This window comes from Zonotrichia leucophrys, chromosome 11, assembly GCF_028769735.1.
Source record: "Zonotrichia leucophrys gambelii isolate GWCS_2022_RI chromosome 11, RI_Zleu_2.0, whole genome shotgun sequence".
Lineage (NCBI taxonomy): Eukaryota > Metazoa > Chordata > Aves > Passeriformes > Passerellidae > Zonotrichia > Zonotrichia leucophrys.
Genome location: NC_088181.1, coordinates 12,013,917 through 12,028,811, shown reverse-complemented (window position 1 = coordinate 12,028,811; position 14,895 = coordinate 12,013,917).

The following is a 14,895-nucleotide window of genomic DNA, read 5'->3' as shown; positions in this document are numbered from 1 at the left end:
CAAAATGGAGACAACTATGGAAGTTTAAAATGTTTCACAAAATAAATTTTGTGGGTTTCAACCAGCTCTAGTTGCACACTTATTACAGTAAAGCAGCTTTTAAAAAGCAGCTGTGTTTTCCACCAAGGGGTGACAGCATTTCATTGTGGGGATAATGTGTGTAAATGATCCCTTCATTATATAGGGTCTGATCTTGCATTCCTTGTGCATCCTAGGTTCACACTGAAACTGACTGTGTGTTAACAATAGTACTCCAGACAAATTCTAATGAGATAATTGTGCCATTACTGCCACCTAAATTTCCCTTGTTTCCTTTGGATTCAGCCTTTTCCTTTCTGCTACTGAGCCAAAGCCTTCAGAAGGAGTTTTGCCATATAAAGTTACACAATTTTGGTTTGACTTGCCAGGATTTTATGCACCTTGGTACATTTTCCTGCTGAGGCAAGAGCCCTTCAGCAGCAGAGAAACTTTCTCCCTGCCATTGCCAGCATCTGGCAACTGCTCAAAAGCAAACCAGCACTGTCCAAGATAGATCAGAAAATAAACATATCCCTCAAATGGAAACACAAGAAGCCATTCAGGTTTTGGGCCACTGTCACCCAGCCTGAAATTTAGCTAGGGTCCTTGATCAACACAATTGCTCTCACAGGCAGGACCTTGCTGGCCAGTGGATATTTTGCATGGATACAAACACAAACTCCAGTCTATGAATTTATATAGGGCAAAGTAATTGCTGCAAATGTATATTTAAAAGTTTTCCAAAAAATCTATTTTTCTACCTCCGTGGTAATCATAAAACCTTTAAGACAATATAAAGCATCCTTACATTATTAGGGTCTGCATCTTCACAGTTTGAGGATGTCTTAAATGGAAAACATTATATTATTTCAAATTAACAACCAAAAAATATCAGGGATTTGTGAGGGAAGGCAGGTAAAAATGCAAATTTCACAGACCAAAATTACCATACTTCTTGATGAAGAGTAAGTTAAACACATGGCAAAAAAAAAAAAAAGGAAAATAAATAAATAAAATGCCCAAGTTATTTCTTACAGAATCAATAATATAAAACATATCTCCATTATGCCCTGGTTTAATTGAAACTACATTTCTCCAAGCCTTGCCAGAAAAACAGGAGAATATGGCTACAGAATTCATGTGCCCACGTTTTATCTGCATGACCTGCTTCAAGAGCTAAGCCAAGTTTCATTAAAAATTATTGGTCTTGTAACTTTTTTTTTCTCTGCCAAAAGACTCCCATATGGCACCAATATCAAGATAAAATTGTGGCCATGCAAAGTTTTTCCCACTCTTAATTTTGAAAAAAAAAAAACTATAAAGTGATTTTATGGTAAAGTCAAAAAGTGTCAAGGATGATAAGATCTCACTAGATAGAAGTCTCCTGGGCAGTTGTGCCAGTTTTGAAATGGGGTATTTTTATCTGAAAGATGACACATGAGATGTTCTCATGTCTCATGCACAGCACTGAACTGCAGCAGCTCCGTGGAATATTATCCACTTCTTCCAGGGTGCTTTGCTAACACATATTGTGGTATTAAGGAATTCTTTTGTATTACTGTGGCATCTGCTAAAAATGTCAGATGTGATCACAGGCCTTGCAAAACAAGTATTTTAACAACCAAAACCTTATGATAGGTTATATTTCAGTGACTTGGAAACAACACTGCATTATCTGAGAAAACAGCACAGATGTTGCTTAATAAACTGCTCAGTTTATGCATTGTATTAACCTCGTGAAACATTTATGCAAATCTTGCATTAACAAAAGGTAAAAGAATCATTATAGGTTATGAAGAAAACAATGTGACAACCTTTGTTTTTACCTCCATGTTTTATGGGGGCATTTTAAGTCTTAGGGGTTTCTGTTTAGGAAGACACAAGGGCATTATAGATTTTCATCTATTTTGTTTTCAGTTCTGCTATCATTCCTTCCAGCTGATTTCACATTTTATAATGCTAATAGTGGGTGTATGGTTTTGAGTTTCTCTACTGTCAGCTGGTCAGTAGGTCTGGGGGATATATTTAATGGAATCTGACAGCTGATGGAACTGATCTCATTGAAAGGGGATTTGATATGTGGGATGAATGTGGTGACCCTCAATTCGACATATTAATGACCATTATTATTCAAACTCTTGCAGCCAATATAACTCTTTTTCTTGGACACAGCAGTACATGTGTATAAAAGAAATGACTTATGGATGAGTTAGTCCATATACTAGTTTGAGTGTCATTTAGATAGCATGTCAAAACACATTAGCTATTTTACCCTGAGATAAAATTAAAGGAAAAGCATTTGTACTCTGTACACTTGTAAACAAAGCAATGATAAAAATGGGTAGTTTCACTGGACTGAGTGGGAAATCCAGCAAATGCACACACCTCCAACTGTGGGAAAAAGTGTCCTGTGCTCTGGGCAATTGAAAATTTTTAAAACTCAGGAGTCAGATACTGCAGCTGCAACCAACAGGTCTCCTCTGCTATAGGTCACCCAAAGTTACACACACGCTTTGTGCACAAACAGCTTTTTAAAAACAAGAAATGTATCAGCCTTACTTTACACAAATCAGAATTTAGGTAACTAAACTAACACTACTTCACATTCTGCATTGGCTCGTGACAAAATATTTATTGTTTCATTTACTTTCGGCTGGTAAGAAAAATTTGGCCTGATCAAAGCTGTGCATGATGGGACAAGTAATGCCATATTAAAAAATACTGAGATTTCACCATCTTTTGGCAGAAGGGAAGCTGGTCACAGATGCTTTAACAGATGTGTAGAGGACACAAAAGAAAATCTTAATATACGAGCAAGAATCACAAGGAACCATTTGATTTTAAATTATGTGGTACTGCTATTTTTTCAGGTCACAAATATAAAATCTATTATTGATCTTGAGCATTGCCTCCTATTTTGAATGTCTTTTAAAGCGAAGGGCACTCTAATGCCGTTTAATCAATAAGTGCTTTCACATTTTTGACACAAATATGCAATTTGCGTACAGATTTTAAAGGCTGCTAATGTACATTGCCTGCTCTTTTCTACCAGGTCTGAGGAGGGGTGATGCTCTACAATATTTAGCCAGGGTGCCTGCTGAGCCAGGCAGGACATTCAAAACCTTTGCAGCCTGTTTTATGGCCCTGGTGGTGCATGAATAATAAAAGCACATTGCATTTCTCTCCTTTCCTGTTTTAACCAGCTCTCCAAAGGGGGGAGAAAGCGCTGAAAGGAACCAGATAAAGCCACCACCAAAAAAAGTGCACTGAGGCACTCGACCTACACATGTAAGTATTGCAGCATATGAGGAATGCATCAATAACATTAAAGTTACTAAGGAAACCATCTGAGAAGGAGGATGTAATTAGATCATAGCAGTGAGCTTCACATTTGGTTTCCATATTTTTGAGGATTCAGTCATCATTTAGGATATCTCAATTAATGTATGGTTTGAAAGGCTTAACCATATGATGACACTCAATTACTCATTCATCTAGCCAAATATGTTAAGAGTACTTGAAAAGTCAGTTCTTTAATCTTTTATGAATTGCCTTTATCTGAACATTGTCACCACATGGGCAAGGGCATCGTGTATCGTGACCAGCTTATGTTTACTTTCTTGCTCATCATCTATTGATGGAAATTCTAGCCAGGATTGTTTCTCAAACTTAATATCTATGCTTTCAGGACAAAATGGAAGTTGAAGTGAAGGTACACTTAAAAACACACAAGGAACATGAACACAAACACAATCAAGGTCCTGTTTATGTGAGAAAGAGCTTATTGTGCATGTGAATTTGGTTTGAAAATTTAGACCCTTAATACTCTAATGCACATTCAGTTTTCAGATCCTTCCCTCACTGTCCACAAGCTGAGCTTGCCTTATGGGTGCTCTGGTTTTTATCATTTTGTTTTACTTTGGAAAGAGCATCTCACTTCAAGATAAAAGTATCTGCAATAGGTTCTCTGCAGAAAACAACAAAAAAAATAAGTTAACTTCCTATCTTTGACTCCTCAAACTTGTTTTTAGCCCTGTTTGAAATGTTGATTATAAGCTCTGGCTGATAACAACCACTGTCCTGGTGCCAGTCTTTCATTTTTGATCTTTCCATTGCTCCTATACAAGAACAATTTCATCTGAGTATTGGAAGTTTTGTATAAGTGCATATATTTACCTAAGTGCATCCCTATGTTGCATACACAGAACCAGCACAACAACAACAAAACGTATAAAAACTATTAATTTCCTTCCTATAATTTTAAAAGGACCAAGGATTTCTGCACATCTACTGTCACACAGAGGACTTTGAACCCAAAATCACCAATCATCCCCCTTCATTTTAAGGGAAACTGACATAAAATAAACCAGAGGAAATAGAAAGAACCATTGTTTAGCTGGGTTTTTTCCTACTTCATGTAAAATGAATATAACACTCTGCAGACTTTAGGACCCTGAGTGCTACATAATCCCACATACTGGCTTGCTGAACCTGAGCCACAGCTGTTCTGATAACAGACCCTTTGAAACTGCTACAACTTTGAATAAAAGCAATGTTTGCAGTGATGATGTTACATGGATGGTAGATTAATCATTGCTACACATATTTCTCAAGGTCTTTTTGTGTTACTGTTAAATGAGTGCTTCGTACTCTGAGCACCTGAAACTTCACTCCTTTGCACATTTTAAGAGTGGTAAAATGAAATGAGGGAATCCCATCAGCTATTAGAAAAGGCAGGACTTGACACACCTTAAACATGTTGATATTTATTATCAAATCCTGTGCAAAAAGCTGGATCCAAGCCCCTCATACCGTCATTACACAAAGAAGAAAAGCTCAACAAGCTAAGATTGTAACTGATAAAACAGAACAGGGTTCACAGCATACAGTTTTTAACTGGATAGGATCATATGCTATTAAAAGTGAGAAATTTCTGAGTATACATAAATCCAACCATATGACTTGTAAGAAATTTAGGCAGCCTGACAGAGAAAATGCAGGTAAAATAAAAATAAGTGTTCTTTTACTCCAAACAGCATTATTTCAATTAAAAAAAAAAAAAAAGAAAATAAAAAAATATTACAGATCCCTTATGTGCAGCTTGAGATCAATTTTATTTATACTACAAATGAAATTTTTTTCATTTCCCCACTTAGTGGTCTCAGTATGAATTTCATGGTGTAACACCAAGTCATACCATCTTTCAATGACATCCATAGATCTAACCTAACACTATTTTCAACAAAAGAAGGGAAAATCATGGTGCTGCCTCTTTTTCAAATTGGTGAAGCAGGTTTGTTTCAGTTTGCTCAGTTCCTGGCAGGGCACTGACTGCATTTTTTGTCAGAAGGTGACAAAGCAGTTGGATTTTCCCTGCACCTCTGGAATGGCTGGGCTTAATGAGCACAGCAACGCTGCTGCACTAATTTCCATTTGCATCATTCTTAAAGCAGTAAATTGTTCCTTCTTCAGTGTTCAGGCTACAATTCCTACAGAGAACTTTCCAGAGCAACCTTGGAGTTCAAATAAACTCACTGAAACCAGGAGGTTCAACCAGAGACAAACAAAATTCCACCTACTTTGTGTCAAGTGCTTCCTATTGTTCAATTCTAGGCCTTCAAAGGCACCAAGCCAATGAACATTAACACTAGATACACCATGGCTTAGAGTTAGTGCATAGGAACACCTCTCAAAATTTCTGCCATAATTTATTCATCTTTTGTAGCTTATTAGTTAATTCCTGACCCTTGAGCAAGCATTTAGAAATACAGTAATAACAGTATTTTCTGTCTGTTATAGAATTGCCGAGGCAAAACTATCCAGGACTGAAATAATTTACTCACATTCCTTTGATGTATCACGTACAGTGATCAAATTCTAAGCTATGAGGAAAAACTTTATTTTTATTCAAAGCAAAGCTGCAGAGTTGTATCCAGTAGCAGAAGACACTAAACAAGACATTGCTGAAGCTGCCTGGCTAAGTCAAGATTTTTATTATGTGTCAGTATTGACCGAAGAAAACAGCAAACCAACTCTGGTGTAAATCAATGAGCTTTTGCTAGGCTTTCACAAAATAAAAGACCTGCTGGATTCAAAAGTAAAATAATCAATTTTCTTCTACTGAACAGGTTGAGCATTGCAGGGAATGACTCCATCCACAGTAACAATAATTTACAAGTACTGAAAAGGAGGTTTTACTTTTAGACCTGAAATACTTAGGTTTTGAAAATATGAACACTGATAAGAGGCAACTGATGCAAGGTCCTGATAAATAACCTACCTCAGCATCAGGCAAAGCTGTTCTGGGAGGAAACTTCAACAGAAAAAAAGCACTCTGAAGAGCCCAAGAGTAAGCAGAAGTAAATGGCTGAGAGTATACTTACACTACTTCTGATCATTTGTGGATTTTTGATGGCCAAATGTTTTGTTTATAAAAGGGAAAAGTAAATAACTGGGGGTAAAAAGTACTGGTAGGTACCGAAGGAAACAATGATTCTGACCACATAATGAAGATACATGGCTTTTTAGCATCTGATTGAGATTACTAAATAAAGTTAAATCTTTTACTAAAATTTATAACAGATTTCCTTCTCTCTCTTTCCATCATGATTCATTTGTTACAGAAATTTCAACTACAAAAGTATAATTTAAAATCTTACTTTCTCCTAAAGTTTGGTATGGGGATTACAGAGAACACACTTTCTTTGAATTATATGAACAGTTGTAATCTTCAAGAACTCTCTGCAGCACAATATTGCTAGTGCTCTCAGGAATCTCAGCTACAAATAATTTTACTTCCTATTGTTAAAACATCTGGAATGATATCTGTGGTCCTGGCAGAGGACTACAGATGTGGTGTCAAGGAAATATAAGGATTCATGGACCCAGAAATGAGCTGGATAAACTGAAAGAGGATTTACCAAATTGATATATCAAAAAAAATCACAACTAGTTTTCACTAAGTATTACCTTCAGACATGGCTAAAATGAGGTTTATTTCAGTTAAATGAGGCTTAGCAAGGCTGTAAAATGCATTTTACCCTATCAAAACTAACCAGAACTCTTCCCTTGACAAATAGCTTCTGAAAGGCACACCAAACCTCACATAACTATAGGCTAAAAAAAACCCCACTAAAAATAAACTCTTGTACCACACACATGCAGCATAACAGCTTGATTTCATCATAACACTTAAATGCAATATTTTCCTGCACAGTATTATATTAATATGATAAAGTGCAGCCAGCCAAAAAATAGCTGAAGAGCTGCAAAGTGATTTCAGAAATTGAAAAGCAATTTCAAATGTTTGGTAAGCATTAACTTGTTCACTGCGCCCTATCAAAACCAGCTGCTAGACCATAATTCTAACCTTTTCCCTTTCAAAATGCAGGGCCTTGAAATATTCTATTAATGAGAAATGAATATGGTAATTGAAAGAGTAAATACAGTTTTAAAAGAAATCTCCCACCATCAAAAATCTTCCCCCACTTACATTGGCCTGTTTTACTAAAGGAAAAATATAAAAAAACTGTTCCTGTGTAAGATACTTATCTGTGCTAACAACCAAAAGATTTAATGAAATTTTAAAGCATTCCTCTGCCCCACGTGGTCAGTGATCTCACTGGAGATTCCCTTGATACAGCTGTGCCTGATGGACACAGGGATGCTAAGAGATAGAGGCAGGTTCAGAAAATACCCGAAAAGGGTTTGAACACAAGGTGTTTGGATGGGTTTCAAATCAAGTGCCTGAAATGGGTTTTACAGCTGAATGGCAAGATAAAAGATCCATGTCTTGGCTACACGAAGATGCCTCCCCATGGTCAGCTCTGCCTTAGCCTCGAGGTGAAGGTGTGATCCCTTTCCAGGAGCCCTCCCCATCCCAAGGAGCTCCCTTGGGCTCAGAGCAGCTCAGAGGCACACTGCCCTCCCCATCGGCACCCAGAAGGGCAGAGTGGGCTCCACGAACCCCCAACCCAGGCATTCCCAGCTGTGCCTTTTATCTCCCTAGCAAGAACTTCTGCAGTACTGGACAGAGCAGGACAGTTGGAGGTACATCCCCAGGAAGAAAAGATCCCACATTGCTTGGAATATACTCCATGCAGAGTTCCTGATGGAGAGTTCCTCTCCAGCTTCCCTGTACCCCCCTTCAGATATTGTGCCAGTAAGCATGCACTGGAACAGGTTTTCCAGAGAGGGTGTGGAGTGTCCCTACTGGAAAGGTTCCAGAACTCTGGAACTCAGCCCTGCGCCATGGGCTCTGGGAGGTGGGGCCAGAGGACCCTCTGTGCTCCCTAAGCAGCCTGACCCATTCTCTGATCCTCTGATTTATCCCTAACTTCCCTACCATTTCCTGCAGCAGTGGGACAGGGCTGGAAGCAGAGGTGGCCACTCAAGCTCACTGTGGCACCAGCACATGATTATGGGCTCCCTAAAGCACTCCAGCATGTCTGTCCATCAGAAATGCACTGTAAGAACATGAAGCTGACATCGCTTGTAAATCTGCCAAAGATCTCTGCAGCTCACAGATTCAGGCACTGCAATCTGAAAGAAAAATTGATCCCATAGATAAATAGACAAGAAAATTTTAAAATTATTAAGTTAAAAAATGAGAAATTATGTATAAGGTAATGTATTATGCATTGTGTTAGAGAAAAGCTACTCTTGCACTATTCTAGGTGGGATTTCCCCCATAGACATTATAAGAAAACAGGAACTTTCTATGTAACAGTCATGCAAACCTCATAAAATTCAAGTAATAAAGATCAAGAGGATCATATTAATCTTTTGTATAACCTCCTACATAAGCTGTAACTTGGCTCAAGAGTGTGCTTCTGAGGTGAATCAGCCCCTCTTACCCCTTTTGAAGCAATCACAGCACAGGCTCAGAGATGAAAAATAGAATGAAAGCAAACAGACATGCCCCAGGAATACACCCAATGGGCTCCAACCACTGCTGGTTCATTCCAAGCAATCAAGGAGACACAGGATGAAATATCCCCAAGTTACAAGGACAACATCAGTGCCAAGCATTCAGCTTTGTCCCACAGAACCATTTCTCCCAGGTCACATCCTTTATGCATATAACACAGCATGGCAACAGCACACAATAATTCTTTTCCCAAATACCTTTGTCATGATATCTGCCACCATAATTTTTTTTAGAAGTTGTTCCAAACATGGGAAAAGAAAGGCATGAAGAACTAATATTTAACTTTATCAAGGCAATATTTTAATTGTTGAAAAGTTTCATTTAAAATTATTAAGGTGTATAAATCTATATGACAAGTTAATACCTTACAATTGTGTCCCACAGGTGAGAACAAAAGAAAATTTATTATTGCATTTAATTTATCAAACGTTTAATAAGAATGTCATTACTAAATCCTCCCTGCCTTATGACTATGAACAATACCCTGCTTCCTTGAGTTTCATTCTTGTTGTAGTAAGACCAAAACCAAAGGCATAACTTCAAGAAATAAAAATAATTCTTTTCCACAGTTGCCTAATGGAGTGTGAAAAATCTCTTGAAAGTCTTCAAAGGCTAAAAAATAAATAATATCTACATGTACAAGTTCTCAGCAAGAATGCATGGGATGCTTCAGGTTTTCTTGAGACATATTCACATCTCTAATTTAAGTCACACAATTACTCAAAACCAGTATCTCCAAGCAGGGTACCCTCAGAATTCAGTAACACAGTCAGTAAACAAAAACAGCTGCTAGGATGTGTAGCTGCCTCAAAGATGGCAATACAAGCATTTGTAATGGAGGAAAGCTGTGACATCTTGTTATCAAAACACTTTTACAAAAAAGAGGGGAGAGGGATTTTTCTGTGCATAATTTATCACTAATTCTGAGACAAGGAATAATAATACATGCATCATTTTCTCCAAGAAACTATGAAAATGCTACTTTTTAAAATTAACAATATACCCACACCTGCTTCATGGCTTTCACATGACTTTTGCTTGAGTGTATTTCAAACTTATTGCTCTATTTTTGCAAACATTGCAACTTCAATTTTTAATCATCTCAGTTTTACTTTAGAAACACACATGGCAGTCAGGCTAGCACAGGTGAGGCAGCATAAAAGCAAAACAGAAATTCTCTCTGTGTGTGCATGTATTTTTATGTACACATGTATATATAAACACTATGCTAGTATGGAAACTTTGGAGTCTAGTTTTGTGCTTTGAGTCCCCATCAAATCAGCCAAAGAATTAAGATGAGTTCCACTTCTCTTGATGATGGTGTGCAAATCTCTGAAATATTCAGATGTTAAACATGAATAGAAATATTTACACAGCTTTACTATTATAATAAAAAGCAGAGATAGGTATGACTGGTTTTTAGGGGGAAATTAAAAAAGCTAAACACATTTTTGTTCCAGTTTGTAGCTGGGTTTCACATAACCCAACACAGTGCTTGCTGTGGAACTCAGGGTAAACTCTTCCCTGTGTCTCAATAAACTGCTCTAGCTTCTCTCACAGGGATACCCTCTCAAAACCCCAGGTCTGGGGCCAATTTACATGTATGTTTTTTTGAGTAGAACAGAAGTTATCTAGAGCTATCAGTCTCACAGAAATATTTTTTAAAGTTTTCTAACTTGGTAAACAAAGATCTCATAACATCCTCTAACATCCACAAAAGAACTGAAGCAAAACAACAATAGGGATCTAGCAAGTCTAGCAATTGCTGAACTCCCCTCATTTATTTTAAATTCAGTGACTATTAATCAGTATCTTGGAGCATTAATCAGTATTAATTAAAACAGACTTCACATCACCTTTAAATTTGTAAAAATCAACACACAATTGATCAAAAGTAATTTTTAACACAGTACCTACTGTGACATTCTTACTGTTTGCTAGAAGACAAAGGAAACAGAAGTCAAAGCTTTCTAAATTCTTATATTTTACAGCAATGCACTTAAGAAAAGCCTACAAGCAGGAAATATCTGTGGCAGCAAATATCCAAAATTTGCATTGAATGAACTAAGAGATGAAATAATTCATTTTTATCCCTCAGTAACAGAGTTAGTACTGATAAAAACAGAGTAAATTCCAAGAAGTCCATATTGCTCTCACTGAGACAAAGCTTTTATTTCCACGTTGGTGGTTTAATCACTTTGAGTTTTCCCAGCTATCTGTCCCAAGCCTTTTCTCTGGTTAAGTACAGACCAAAGAGCATCTTGCAAATACTTTCTTTTGCGTCCAGGCCTGAACCACACCCTGCTGTCCTAATCTGCTCTTGGTGAAACTTCTGGGAATGCAGAGTTTGTTACATATGGATTCCTGCCCTCAGCTCAGCCTGGCACCATGTATGGTCACAAAGGTAATAAGAAAGCAGCACTCCCTAAAACCTCAAAATTGTGAATTCTAATATTTGCAATAGCAGGTCATTTCTTTACATAAGAAGTAAAGAAATCTTATATTTTTCATATTTTAGTAAAGAAAAAATTGATTTAATAGAGATTTAGAATAAAGAACATGGTGCTAAAAAATCTCCTTTATGAAAAGTTGGTTTACACAAGACCTTTCCTGTTGGAAACTAAAGCCTGTGATATACAACAAGCAATTGTTTTAAAAACCCTTCTCATCAATTCTGTTTCTTAAATTATTGTCCATTAAATTTAGTCCCTGGGTAACAAATGTTTTGAACCTTGAAGAGCTCCTTGGCCCAAGAAATTTAAATAAGTGTGTGTGGCAAACGTCCATACTGCCAGAAGCAGCAGGAGGAAGCCATTACTGTTACTTACACAATCTATTCTCACTGAGAATGTTGCCCAATATAATTTACAAAATTTCTGTTGGAAATGCATTAACAGCTGAAAAGCAAGCAGCTTCTAAGGGATAAATAGAAAAAATAAATTAAAAAGCTTGCTTCCAAGCTTCAAATGTTGCTGAATGTCAGCTGCAATCCCTGCAGTCAGCAGCCTATAACCTTGTAAAGTCCAAAGAACATTTTAATTTTAATGTGCAGATTTCATCTGATTTTTGTTTAAGAAACCTTTTATGGATTCCATTCACATAAAGTGACAACTGGTTCAAATGTAAAAGTTTTCTCTGTGGGAATTAAGAACACAAAGTGCATGAACTTTTCACACCAATGTATGATGTGTTCATGCACACATCTTTGTACACACCAGCGCAAAATGCCATTTCCAGGCTGCATTTCATAGTGAAACAGTTTCACTGCTCAGTGTTGCACAGTGCTTCAAATGCTTAGTTAAACTTTTTCATTGTTTCAAAATCTTTAATAGCCATTTGTGTTCTTTACATTTTAAAACAATGAAAAGGATAGAATGCATTTTCTCAGTATGAATACAATGCTTCCCCAGTTCTTTTGTAAGCGGATCTCTCTTCTCTTGTAATTTGTGTTTTAATTTTTATTGAAAATCCTTTTGGCACAAAAGGCCTATACTTTGGGAGAATAAATGCCTCAGTTTCTCACCAAAAAAAAACTTCAAGAGGACACTAGAATCAAAGATCACTTCAAGGTAGATCTCATGAGGTTTTCTACTGTGCACCCTGCAAAAAGCAGTCTGTGGCTGCTGCTTGCCAACTCACCTTTCTTGGAAATCCAAGGGGCTGGACATTTTCTCACTCTCAACAAGCTCATCAATCTGCTTTAACCAGAAGGATTGTAGCACACAGCAACCTGCTCTAACATGAGAATAAGCCCTGAGTCATGCAAGGTAAGTGTCATTGTCACTTGTTTTCCTTACAGTCTCTGTGTGGTTAGATCCCCTCAGTGTAACCTCAGAGAATGCACTGTTTTACAAACCTGCAAATCATGTAAACCAGGGCACCCCTGGTCTAAAAGCTGATGGTCTTGTATTTCACTGCATGGTACACAGGGCTCTGTACATAACAGCAGAATGAAACACTCATTACTGACACCAGACTGACACCAGAGATGGATGGATCATCCAGTCATGGTTAAGAGCCCACCCAACTATCACAGGCAGCAGAACAAGTTTCCCCATGCCAGCCTGACTGTTTGCTGCTATCTTTTCAATTGCCATATCTGTTCAGTTCCTTGCCAGCTGACAAGCATCCCACACTAGCTGTGGCTCACACTAAGAAACTGTTCACATTCTATAAAACAGCAGAGCAACTCCTTTAATGTGGAACAGCTAGCAGTCTAAGTGTGCCTGTCTGTCTCTGAGTCAGAAATTCAGAGGCTACAGAGGATGTAAAGGTTCTGCATTTTATCTCCAGATTGAGTCTGGTGCACCAGCACTATGCATTGTGCGTTCCATAACCAAAATCACACTATCACCTACAGCTACACATAAAATACAGGACATTTAATGAAGATCTGCTATTATTAATAGAGCAGTCAATGCTTTACTGGAGATAATCTAATTTTGTTCTTTCAGCTGTTTTCATTTATGTTGCTCCTTCCTCTGCTTATTCTAACTCTCCTCTGTGGAAGGAGTTCCTTCCTGATGTCACACCTATTTGTTTCATGTACTGACTGATAGGCTTCCCAATGGTGTGATTGCCTCCTCTTGCTGATTGACACAACAATCTGTTATTTTTCTGACAGGATAAAGCAATCATACACAGGGATGCAACAAATGAACAAATTTGGAGATGAGAGAAATTGTACTGTAACCTGGTCTAAGAGACTTGACCTACATCAGATGAGAAGAGTCTTTGGGTTTGCAGAAACTGTCCTGAAATGAATGCTGACTGAACCTATTCAATGTCCTGCTATTTATTTTTTTCAAAGGACCTTTTAGACATTTACTTGGAATTCTGCTTGGAGAAATTCTAATGGGTTAATGGCACACACTTCCGACCTTTTCTACTTTCAAGTTAGGGATGACTCTTGGTAGCTTTTTACCCTATTTAGGGCAAAATGCTGTCAATGCACAAACAGCACTTGTGGGCTCAAATTCACCTCGTGTGCTGAAAGCCTGACAGCTGACAACTGTGGGCTAAAAGAGAGGCAAAGCCAGCATTCCTACAGTAACCAGCCTCTAACAGCTCTTCCCGTGAAGTTTCCAATTCTCCCTGTTCTACTCCATGACTCTACTCTGTGCCAGTTGTACTTGTCTCACAGGGGAAGATGTAGGATTGCCACAACTCCAGGGATTCCAGTCAACCTTCAGGCAACACAAAAGAGAGATCAAAACAGGGCATCTTTCAAATTTTCAGAAGCACACACTACTTGGATTGCCCCATCCCCATGCAGCTTAAGTCCTGTGTATTCTTCAATGATCCTTGAAATTTTTATAAAATAACATCTGTTTTTAGAGTAGGATTGCCTAGTACCAGATTTTTACATGAGAAAGACCCGCAGATTATCTGTGTGTACAAAATCTGCCAAATATTGTTTAGACACCATTTGGAAGAAATTATTTAGGTAGAGAGTACACAAATCCCAACAGGACAGATCATAGTACAATGGCGTGCAGAAAACAAGATAAGGCATAGAAAATGGGAATTTTTTCCCAGAAACAAGTGAAAACTTCTGTAGGAGTAAAGCTGGCTAGCCCAGGGGTGGTAAGGAGAAAGAAATCCTGTCTCCTTCCACAACTGCAATAGAACACAGCTTTGCTATGCACTTCACTGGGAGCCCCTTCTTGTAAAATCTTCCAAGTACTCTGAAAACCAGTCCTGTGGCCCTACCAGCCATCAGTGTGAGTCTGCACTGCTCACAAGGGCCTGGCTTAAGCGGCCCTGTAGAAACGAGAGCTGCGTGAGTGAGTGAGTGAGTGAGTGAGTGAGTGAGTGAGTGAGTGAGTGAGTGAGTGAGTGAGTGAAAGCCCCTCAGCTCCCACAGACTCAGGGAGAGGTGATGGAATTGCTGCTGTGCAAGAGGCATTTAAAATGCCTGAACCTCTCGTGCTGACTGCACCCAGAAC